This window comes from Lagenorhynchus albirostris, chromosome 5 (assembly GCF_949774975.1).
Source record: "Lagenorhynchus albirostris chromosome 5, mLagAlb1.1, whole genome shotgun sequence".
Taxonomy (NCBI): Eukaryota; Metazoa; Chordata; class Mammalia; order Artiodactyla; family Delphinidae; genus Lagenorhynchus; species Lagenorhynchus albirostris.
Window position 1 is genome coordinate 3,742,708 of NC_083099.1, and position 12,173 is coordinate 3,754,880.

Sequence of the window (12,173 nt, forward strand, 5' to 3'; positions counted from 1 at the left end):
TATTTTAGGTTCTCCGCAAGGAAACACGTGGGATGAACCTCAGTTAGACATGACTTCTGGTGCCACTTACTCTGAATGTATAATCATCCCCTGCAGAAGCAGATGAGCCAGTGAAATAAAGTCTGCCATCTGTCTCCCCATGTTTCTTTCCAACAGTCATCCTACGAGCTCCGGAGAAAACCACCTCTGTGCAGCCACGAATCAGTCAGGCTGATTGGAAACCGTCACCAGAGAGAATAACGCACCAGAATCAAAGAGCAACTCTAAAGTGAGAAAAAACGCAGCAAATAAACTCTCGGGTCGCCTGACACACTGGGAACATTATGTTGCCAGGGGTTCATCATCATTATGTTGAATACAACAGTCATTATTAAGCATCTCCATCGAAACATTGATCTTGATTTAACTGAATCTGGTTGAGACTCTGCATGTTGGTTGTTTGCCCAGGCACGAATTTATCTTGACCAAAATTAGTCTTAATCAGCTTGGCTTGAGTAATAATGTGGTCAAAAACCATAGCCAGTAGACAGCTTGAGAGGCTTCTCCAGCAATTCATAGATTAGAGAAGAGCAGAACTTTGAAAAATTACTTTGCAAGGAGTTGACACCTCTCCTGCAACTCAGAACACCATGACTCAGTCCAAGCAGTGTGAGCAAAAGCCATGGTTGCCCGCTGCGGAAAGGTTTCCGGGGAGAGAAGAGTGCACGATAGACAGTCAGGGCAGGAGGTCTGGACTACGTTGAAGGTCTGCTGTTGGCACTGTTTCTTCTGCGTGCTGCCTTGTGAGATTCAGAGCTAAGAAGATGGCTTATTTTGAACGTCTGTAAAAAGCGGTCATGATTAGATTCTGACCACTCCAAATCACGGTGGATTACAAGCAAGACTAAAAATGTGCTGGTGCAACTTTTTCCTTCAAAAAAGCAATTACAAGTCACATGTTTACAAGGATGGGTGGCATCTAGTTTGTCACAAAAACATTTCAATTGCAATCAGATCCATCTTTCCCAGGAATCCCTTCATTTCACATCCAAGGGCTGGCTTCTTTGGCTCCAGAAATGAGACCACACTCTCCCTGAAAACATGCACAGATATATCTCACACAGACGGGGAAACTGGGGCGGGAGGAGCGAACAAGCAGCACCACAATTCCAAACGTATGGTGTCTGTGGCATATAAATATAAAACTGCTGACCCCAGACATTCAAAGAATGTCTATTCCGGACTTCCCTGGCGGTCCAGCGGTCAAGACTCCGCGCTTCCACTGCAGGGGCACGGTTCGATCCCTGGTCGGGGAAGATCCCGCATGCCGCAGGGTGCAGCCAAAAAAAAAAAAAAAAGGAGAAAAGAAAGTCTATTCTTAACTTGAACCCAAGTATCCCGGGGGTTGCTGAGGACATAGTTTCAGAAGTAAACAAATTTTTATTTTAAAAAGTTTTCATTTCTGGTTTCATTCCAAAAGTAATTTTTAAACTTCTCATAGGGGCTTCCCTGGTGGCGCAGTGATTAAGAACCCGCCTGCCAATGCAGGGGACACGGGTTCGAGCCCTGGTCCAGGAAGATCCCACATGCCACGGAGCAACTAAGCCCGTGCGCCACAACTACTGAGCCTGCGCTCTAGAGCCCACGAGCCACAACTACTGGCCTGCACTCTAGAGCCCATGGGCCACAACTACCGAGCCCAGGAGGCACAACTACTGAGCCTGTGCTCTAGAGCCCACGAGCCACAACTACTGAGCCCGTGCACCACAACTACTGAGCCCACGTGCCTAGAGCCCGTGCTCCACAAGAGAAGCCACCACAATGAAAAGCCCACACACCGCAACGAAGAGTAGCCCCCGCGCGCCGCAACTAGAGAAAGCCTGTGCAAAGCAACAAAGACCCAATGCAGCCAAAAATAAATAAATAAATAAATTTTAAAAAAGAAAACTTCTCATAAAGCATAGTTTTGATCATCCAGATCAGCTCAAAACCAAATAAGTTTCAATTATTCATTTGCATTCATGTTTATAATACCTTTGATGTCAGATGATAATACTTAATTGTTGCAAGATAATTAGGACCAAAAAAAAGCAGACTTACTACGTAAATGATGCAGTCACAACAAAACCCATAGCGTCATGGCTTACTGGCCCGTGAAGGGTTTGGCAGTGGTCAAGGAAAAAAAAGTAGCGGGCAATGTCAGTTACTGCGATTGAGGATAGAGTCCAGGCTTCCCAGATCTGGGGCAGGTGAGAAGGATCAGAGAGGTATTTGGCACATATACAGGTAAATTTCTTAAAAGAAAATGCATCGCAGTCTTAATTGTATTTTTCCATTAATTATTAAAAGCAAAGCAGTTGCTCTGTCAGTGAAGGGAGTGAAGATATTTGCAATCATTTCCCCGAGGTGTCTTTATTCCACCTTGTGCCATAGGTGAGGTAATCTAAAACAAGGCAGATTTTCTTGCCTGAGGCTAAAAAACATTTCCTTGATTGTTGAAGGGAGACCAGAAATGAAATGCGTTCAGACTCTGATGGATCCTGAGAAGAAATCCTGCACCTGTCCCATCTAGAAGCCCAAAGTAGGAATAGAAACTGCAGTTAAGTCTGGGGCAACCAGAGCAGAGAGGACTTGGCCTCCCATTCTTGAACAAAGGTGATAAAGTCAGCAAGACCCCACGGGAGACATGGTTGTGTGTGGACGAGTTCCCCAAGCCTAAATGTAACAAAGAAGTGGCTGGACAATTCTGTAAGGTTGAGAGAGGCCCCAAAGCAGCCTGAGTTTAAATAATGCCGCCACAACATTTCCCGTAGCCCGATGTGACATAGGAGCAGTAGAATCATCGCTGACACAGTGTACCTAAGAATGGCACAGAAACCAGCTGAGAGTGAGAGAGAGAGATTGACTGGAAACAGCTTGGAGTGAGGGCCCCTGCCGGGCCTGCATGGACCAGCAATGGAGCACTGGAGGCCTCAGCTGACTGTGGACTGAGGGCAACACAGACCAGCTGCCCCACCCAGGACGTGACACCATAATGGAGTTATTCTCCAGTGTTATCGGGTGTCAGGATTCCCCAGAGAGCTTGCTAATGCACACAGTTAGGGGCCCCGCCCCCAGAGTTCCTGATTCAGCAGGTCTGGGATGGGGACTGAGAATCTGCATTTCTAACACATTCTCAGGTCACGCTGATGTGGCCTCGGGACCACACTTGGAAAATCACTGCTAGGATGCACCTGAACCCCCTAACTTAGTGAAACCCAGATATAAGTGGGAAATCCCAGAGCTCATACAAATGTGTATACGTATGGGAAGATACGTATATATACGTATATATATATACATTTCTGTATATATGTATATATATATACATTTCTGACATTTCTCATACACCTGCACATGGGAACTAAGATTTGTATCCATCACAGAGATACGGGCAAATAGTTTCCTAAATCTCTACTTGGTTATTTTCTCCTCTGGAAAGTATCACTTCCTATTCTATTGCAGCACTGAATAGAATTCTTAAATATACCCAGTAATATGTTAGTGATTTATTTCTTCAACACTTAATGAAATCAAGGTCATTGGTGTTGGAACCCACTGTCTAAAGTATTCTAAATAAATTATAGACAGGATAGCAATGATTACTTTTTTAATAGATCTTTATTGGAGTATAATTTCTTCACAATATTGTGTTAGTTTCTGTTGTACAACAAAGTGAGTCAGCCATATGCATACATATGTCCCCATATCTCCTCCCTCTTGAGCCTCTTCCCACCCTCCCTAACCCAGCCCTCTAGGTCATCGTAAAACATCAAGTTGATCTCCCTGTGCTATGCTGCTGCTTCCCACTAGCTAACTATTTTACATTTGGTAGTGTATATATGTCGATGCAACTCTCACTTCACCCCAGCTTCCCCCTCCACCCACCGGGGTCCTCAAGTCCATTCTCTGTGTCTATGTCTTTATTCCTGCCCTGCCACTAGGTTCATCAGTACCATTTTTTTTTTTTAGGATTCCATATATATGTGTTAGCATACGGTATTTGTTTTTCTCTTTCTGACTTACTTCACTCTGTGTGACAGACTCTAGGTCCATCCACCTCACTACAAATAACTCAATTTTGTTTCTTTTTATGGCTGAGTAATATTCTATTGTGTGTATGTGATATGTGCCACATCTTCTTTATCCATTCATCTGTCAGTGGACATTTAGGTTGCTTCCATGTCCTGGCTATTGTAAATAGTGTTGCAGTGAACATTGTGGTACATGTCTCTTTTTGAATTACGGTTTTCTGAGGGGATATGCCCAGTAGTGGGATTGCTGGGTCATATGGTAGTTCTATTTTTAGTTTTTTAAGGAACCTCCATACTGCTCTCCATAGCGGTTGTATCAGTTTACATTCCCCCAACAGTGCAGGATGGTTCCCTTTTCACCACACCCTTTCCAGCATTTATTGGTTCTAGATTTTTGATGATGGTCATTCTGACTGGTGTGAGGTGATAGCTCATTGTAGTTTTGATTTGCATTCTCTAATAATTAGTGATGTTGAGAGTCTTTTCATGTACCTCTTGGCCAATCTATATGTCTTCTTTGGTGAACTGTCTATTTAGGTCTTCCACCCATTTTTTAACTGGATTGTTTGGTTTTTTTGATATTGAGTTCCATGAGCTGTTTGTATATTTTGGAGATTAATCCTTTGTCCGTTGTTTTCTTTGCAAATATTTTCTCCCATTCGGAAGGTTGTCTTTTTGTCTTGTTTATGGTTTCCTTTGCTGTGCAAAAGCTTTTAAGTTTCATTAGGTCTGGTTTGTTTATTTTCGTTTTTATTTCCATTACTCTAGGAATCAAAAAAGACTTGCTGTGGTTTATGTCAAAGAGTGTTTTTCCTATGTTTTCCTCTAAGAGTTTTATAGTGTCTCATCTTACATTTAGGTCTTTAATCCATTTGGAGTTTATTTTTGTGTATGGTGTTAGGGAGTGTTCTAATTTCATTCTTTTACAGGTAGCTGTCTAGTTTTCCCAGCACCACTTATTGAAGAGGCTGTCTTTTCTCCATTGTATCTTCTAGCCTCCTTTGTCGTAAATTAGGTGGCCATATGTGGGTGGATTTATCTCTGGGCTTTCTATCCTGTACCATTGATCTATATTTCTGTTTTTTGTGGCAGTACCATACTGTCTTGATTACTGTAGCTTTGTAGTATAGTCTGAAGTCCAGGAGCCTGATTCCTCCAGCTCCATTTTTCTTTCTCAAGATTGCTTTGGCTATTCAGGGTCTTTTGTGTTTCCATACGAATTGTAAAATTTTTTTGTTCTAATTCTGTGAAGAATGCCATTGGTAGTTTGATAGGGATTGCACTGAATCTGTAGATTACTTTGGGTAGTATAGTCGTTTTCACAATATTGATTCTTCCAATCCAAGAACATGGTATATTTCTCCATCTGTTTATGTCATCTTTGATTTCTTTCATTAGTGTTTTATAGTTTTCTGAGTACAACTCTTTCGCCTCTTTAGGTAGGTTTATTCCTAGGTATTTTATTCTTTTTGTTGCGATGGTAAATGGGATTGTTTCCTTAATTACTCTTTCTGATTTTTCGTTGTTAGTGTATAGGAATGCCAGAGATTTCTGTGCATTAATTTTGTATGCTGCAACCTTACCAAATTCATTGATTAGTTCTAATAGTTTTCTGGTGGCATCTTTAGCATTTTCTATGTATAGTATCAGGTCATCTGCAAACAGTGACAGTTTTACTTCTTCTTTTCAAATTTGTATTCCTTTTATTTCTTTTTCTTCTCTGATTGCCGTGGCTAGGACTTCCAAAACTATGTTGAATAAGAGTGGTGAGAGTGGACATCCTTGTCTTGTTCCTGATCTTAGTGGAAATGCTTTCAGTTTTTCACCAATGAGTATGATGTTTGCTGTGGGTCTGTCATATATGGCCTTTTTTATGTTGAGGTAGGCTCCCTCTATGCCCATTTTCTGGAGAGTTTTTATCAGAAATGGGTGTTGAATTTTGTCGAAAGCTTTTTCTGCATCTATTCAGATGATCACATGGTTTTTATTCCTTAATTTGTTAATATGGTGTATCACATTGATTAATTTGTGTATACTGAAGAATCCTTGCATCCCTGGGATAAATCCCACTTGATCATGGTGTATGATCCTTTCAATACGTTGTTGGATTCTGTTTGCTAGTATTTTGTTCAGGATTTTTGCATCTATGTTCATCAGTGATATTGGTCTATAATTTTCTTTTTTGTGGTATCTTTTTCTGGTTTTGGTATCAGGGTGGTGGTGGCTTTGTAGAATGAATTTGAGAGTGTTCCTCCCTCTGCAATTTTTTGGAAGAGTTTGCGAAGGATCGGTGTTAGCTCTTCTCTAAACATTTGATAGAATTCACCTGTGAAGCCATCTGGTCCTGGACTTTTGTTTGTTGGAAGATTTTTAATTACAGTTTCAATTTCATTACTTGTGATAGGTCTGTTTATATTTTCTAATTCTTCCTGGTTCAGTCTTGGAAAATTGGATCTTTCCAAGACTTTGTCCATTTCTTCATGGTTGTCCATTTTACTCGCATATGGTTGTTTGTAGTAGTCTCTTATAATCCTTTGTATTTCTGCAGTGTCAGTTGTGATTTCTTTTTCATTTCTAATTTTATTGATTTCTGTCCTCTGCCTTTTTTTCTTGATGAGTCTGGCTAAGGGTTTATCAATATTTTTTTATCTTCTCAAAGAACCAACTTATAGTTTTCCTGATCTTTGCTATTGTTTTGTTTCTATCTCATTTATTTCTGCTCTGATCTTTATGATTTCTTTCCTTCTAATGACTTTGGGTTTTCTCTGTTCATCTTTCTATAGTTGCTTTAGATGTAGGGTTAGATTGTTTATTGGAGGTTTTTCTTGTTTCTTGAGGTGAGATTGAATTGCTATAAATTTCCCTCTTAGAACTGATTTTGCTGCATCCTATAGGTTTTGGGTCATTGTATTTTCATTGTCATTTGTTTCTATGTATTTTTTTAATTTCTTTTTTGATTTCTTCAGTGATCTCTTGGTTATTTAGTAGCACACTGTTTAGCCTCCGTGTATTTGTGGTTTTTACAGTTTTTTTCCTGTACCTGATTTCCAATCTCATAGCGTTGTGGTCAGAAAAGATGCTTGATACAATTTCAATTTTCTTAAATTTTCCAAGGCTTGATTTGTGACCCAAGATATGATCTATCCTGGAGAATGTTCTGTATGCACTTGAGAAGAAAGCGTATTCTGCCACTTTTGGGTGGAATGTTCTATACATATCAGTTAAATCTATCGGTTCTAACAATGTTCATTGCAGCACTATTTACAATAGCCAGGACATGGAAGCAAGGTTAAGTGTCCATCGACAGATGAATGGATAAAGAAGATGTGACACATATATACAATGGAATATTACTCAGCCATAAAAAGAAATGAAATTAAGTTATTTGCAGTGAGGTGGATGGACCTAGAGACTCTCCTACAGAGTGAAGTCAGAAAGAGAAAAACAAATACCGTATGCTAACACATATATATGGAATCTAAAAAAAAAAAAAAAAGGGTTCTTCAGAACCTAGCAGCAGGACAGGAATAAAGACGCAGATGTACAGAATGAACTTGAGGACACAGGGAGGGGGACGGGTAAGCTGGGACAAAGTGAGAGAGTGGCATGGACATATATACACTACCAAATGTAAAATAGATACCTAGTGGGAAGCAGCCGCATGGCACAGGGAGATCAGCTCTGTGCTTTGTGTCCACCTAGAGGGATGGGATATGGAGGGTGGGGAGGGAGACGCAAGAAGGAGGAGAGATGGGAATCTATGTATATGTATAGCTGATTCACTTTGTTATACAGCAGGAACTAACACACCATTGTAAAGCAATTATACTCCAATAAAGTTGTTAAAAAAAAATCTATCTGGTCTATTGTGTCATTTAAAGCTTGTGTTTCCTTATCTATTTTCTGTCTGGATGATCTGTCCATTGGTGTAAGTAGGGTGTTAAAGCCCCCTACTGTTATTGTGTTACTGTTGATTTCCCCTCCCATGGTTGTTAGCACTTGCCTTATGTATTGAGGTGCTCCTACGTTAGGTGCATAAACATTTATAATTGTTATATCTTCTTCTTGGATTGATCCCTTGACCATTATGTAGTGTCCTTCCTTATCTCTTGTAACAGTCTTTATTTTAAAGTCTATTTTACCTGATACGAGTATTGCTACTCCAGCTGTCTTTTGATTTCCATTTGCATGGAGTATCTTTTTCCGTCTCCTCACTTTCAGTCTGTATGTGTCCCTAGGTCTGAAGTGGATCTCTTGTAGACAGCATATGGGTCTTGTTTTTGTATCCATTCAGCCAGTCTGTGTCTTTTGGTTGGGGCATTTAGTCCATTTACATTCAAGGTTATTATCAATATGTATGTTCCTATTACCATTTTCTTAATTGTTTTGGATTTGTTTTTGTGGGTCTTTTTCTTCTCTTGTGTTTCCCGCCTAGAGAAGTTTCTTTAGTATTTGTTGTAAAGCTGGTTTGGTGGTGCTGAATTCTGTTAGCTCTTGCTTGTCTGAAAAGCTTTTGCTTTCTCTGTCAAATCTGAATGAGATCCTTGCTGGGTAGAGTAATCTTGGTTGTAGGTTTTTCTCTTTCATCACTTTAAGTATATCCTGCCACTCCCTTCTGGCCTACAGAGTTTCCACTGAAAAATCAGCTGATAACTTTATGGGATTCCTTTGTATGTTATTATTTGTTTTTCCCTTGCTGCATTTAATATTTTTTCTTTGAATTTAATTTTTGTTCGTTTGATTAATATGTGTCTTGGTGTGTTTCTCCTAGGGTTTATCCTGTATGGGACTCTCTGTGCTTCCTGGACTTGGGTGACTATTTCCTTTCCCATGTTAGGGAAGTTTTCCACTATAATCTCTTCAAATATTTTCTCAGTCCCTTTCTTTTTCTCTTCTTCTTCTGGGACCCCTATAATTCAAATGTTGGTGCATTTAGCGTTGTCCTAGAGGTCTCTGAGATTGTCTTCAATTCTTTTCATTCTTTTTTCTTTATTCTGTTCCTCAGCAGTTATTTCCACCATTTTGTCTTCCAGCTCACTTATTCGTTCTTCTGCCTGTTATTTCTGATTCCTTCTAGTGCATTTTTAATTTCAGTTATTGTGTTGTTCAACTCTGTTTGTTTGTTCTTTAGTTCTCCTAGATGTTTGTTAAATATTTCTTGTATTTTCTCAGTCCGTGCCTCCATTCTATTTCCGAGATTCTGGATCATCTTTATTATCATTACTCTGAATTCTTTTTCAGGTAGGTTACTTATTTCCTCTTCATTTACTTGGTCTTGTAGGTTTTTACCTTGCTCCTTCAACTGTGACATGTTTTATTGCTGTCTCATTTTTTTTTCCTTTTTTTTATGAGTGGGATTGTGTTCTTGTCTTACTGGTTGTTTGGCCTGAGGCTTCTGACACTGGAGTTTGTAGGCCTCTGAGGGTGTAGGACCCGGCATGAAAGCCAGGCAGACTTCCCCAGACAATTGGGCAGGGGAAATGCTGGGCACGCTCCCCCCTGATACAAGCCCCCCGGGTCCTTCCAGGCGTGGGAACCCCTCCCCCCTTTCAGCCACCCCCTCAGGGGCGCCAGTCCTGTCCGGCCTCCATTTCTGCTTCCCCCTCATTCCCCCCACATCCTACCAGTTCGCTCAGGGGTTCTTCCCATCTCCTTGGGCGCTAGGGTCCCCCACCACCGTCCAGCAGGCGCCCTAGGTGTGGAGTTCCCGTCTCCCCACTCAGCAATGATTCTTTTAAAATACATTGGTTCAAGTCACCTCCCTGGTCAAAATTCCCCAGTGGCCCCCATGTCACTCAAGTTCAGGCCACCCCACGGAGGCCTGCAAGGCTCTCCGTGGCTCAGGGTCCCCCCACCCCCCCATCCTCTCTGCACCCCAGCTCACTCACGCTGCCCAGATACACTGACGCATCTCCTGTTCCTGGCAAAGCTGGAGGCCGTCCACACCTCAGGACCTGCGTGCAAGTCCCTCTGCCCCGCCCACTCCTCCTCCAGGTCTCTACTCAAATATTATCACCTTCTCAGGGACACCTTCTTCTTAACTGAAGGAGCTCCTTTCCCCTTCATTTCCCTTCACTCTCTTTCTACTTTAGTCCTTTTTTTTTTTTTGGCTGCACTGTGTGCAGCACGTGGGATCTCAGCTCCCTGACAAGGAATAGGAGCACACCCCCCTGCAACAGAAGCAGAAAGTCTTAACCACTGGACCTCCAGGAAAGTCCCTATTCACTTATCATGACCCGACATATATATTTTAGTTCTTTTTTTTCTTCTTCTTTGAATTGTCTACTAGAATGTAAACACCACGAAAGAAGGAAATCTGCTTTGTTGACTGCTAGATCCCCGGGGCCTAGGAAGCGCCTGGCAAGTAACATCACTCAGTCAATGACTGTCGAATGAATGAACAGAAAGGCCCAGCAGACCAACAGGACCAAGAACCCTTCTGCCACAAGTGCCCAAAGAGGCAGGAGGGAAATTGTCCACCCCAGGATACCCACCGCACCAGTTCCCTCTGCGCATCCAACTTCCCCTCTTCTCACCCCCACGCCCTACCCACCAGCACTAAGAAGAGGTACATAGTTGCTATTGGCAGGAGCAAAGGAGGCAACAAGGCAAGGGCGAGGCACAGGGAAAGCCAGGGGCAAGGAGAGAAGCCCTCCTTCTCCATGCCAGGTAACCCCCTCGGGTGAAGATACAAGAATGGCCCGTGATCCTGTGGCCCAGGGACAAGCACGGTCCACATCTGGTGCATAAACGTCCTTCCAAACGTTCACATGTGCAGAGATACACAAGCATATTAATCACTTTTCAACTTTCATGGTAGACTTGACTCCAGACAGAGATCTCTAGGGGTTAATCCCAAAGGACTGTAAAATCCAAAGATCAGCTCAACAGAAGAGACGGGCAGAGGGCAGGTGGACAGGCTTACACTTGAACAATAGTCTCCCTGAGCTTTCCGGACGCTGAGAGTTTCTCTGCTCCAAGGTCAACAGACATAATTGTTTTGGTTAAGTGTTGTGTTTAGGTAAGTGATGTCAAAAGGGTCAAACATGTTTTCATTCTCAAGGTTTATCAGAAACACTAAGTGCCGCAATGGAGCACTCAATTGTCACCGTCTTCCTGGAGACCTTTGAGAACTTAGTGAGTTCGTCCTTTTACACTAGGAGAGAGTTCAAACTGAAAGAATCTTTCCGACGAATCACATTAAAATTTACTCCAGACAGCCAGTGCTCTATCTAGAAGAGTAAAGACAAGTCTGCCACATGCACTTCATTTGCTTACATGGCCTACGATTCCCTAAGAAGAAGCCCACAATTTATACCCCAGCCAAAGAGAAGGATAAGCGGGCCAGCTCTGCCTCTGGGAAGAAGAGGAAGAAGAAGGAGGCATATTTTAGTTGCACGGGGAAAATCCTAAAGCGAACCCACCCGGACTTCAGTGGGTGCTTCTGGATCTTGGATGCACGGGGAGCTCTGGAGGACTTGGTGGCTGGAACGGGTTAGCCTAGAGGCGGTTAGACTGTCCCTCTACATCCACAGAAGAGCCGTCACCAGCAGAGAGATCCTTGAGGCAGTCAAGCAGAGATGCTCTCTGAAGAGCTTGGGAATAAATGAAGTGAACCTGAATGGCCCTGTTGTTGAAAAGATTACACTTGTCAAACAAAATTGGATCCGCTGGAGGACTGAGCTGGAAGATGAAGTATCTGACAAGTACCCGCTGCAATGGTGGTCTTGGTGTGACACACCTGGTCTCTGGGTCTTGCATTTTTAGTCTCGGACTTAATTTGTGAAAAAAATAAAAATAAAGGAAAGACACTTTCAAAAAAGAAGAAAATTTACTCCAAATGTCTTTTAACTTTTGGACTTTAAATAAGAGATGAAGGTTTTCCCTGAATCAAAATGTATCTTCTTGCTTAATGCGATGATAAATTTCCACAGAAGCTGCCCAGATTATACTTCAATGAAACCAAAGATACAGAGAGGTCACAAGGAAGAGATTGAAGTGACTTTCAATATAAAGCGATTAGAGGTTCAGGAAAAGCAACCCTTCTGGGTGTCAAAGTTGTCCAGACTCTCAAATCTTGACTTTGTTGATTTAGAACACCATGGTGCTAAGTGGCATGGA

At 42.0% G+C, this 12,173-nt stretch overlaps 1 pseudogene; it reads left to right on the top strand.

Annotated features, from left to right (window-relative positions):
* The first annotated feature begins 11,311 nt into the window (after positions 1-11,311).
* On the top strand, positions 11,312-11,819 carry LOC132520344 (histone H2A.N-like; annotated as a pseudogene).
* The last annotated feature ends 354 nt before the right edge of the window (positions 11,820-12,173 follow it).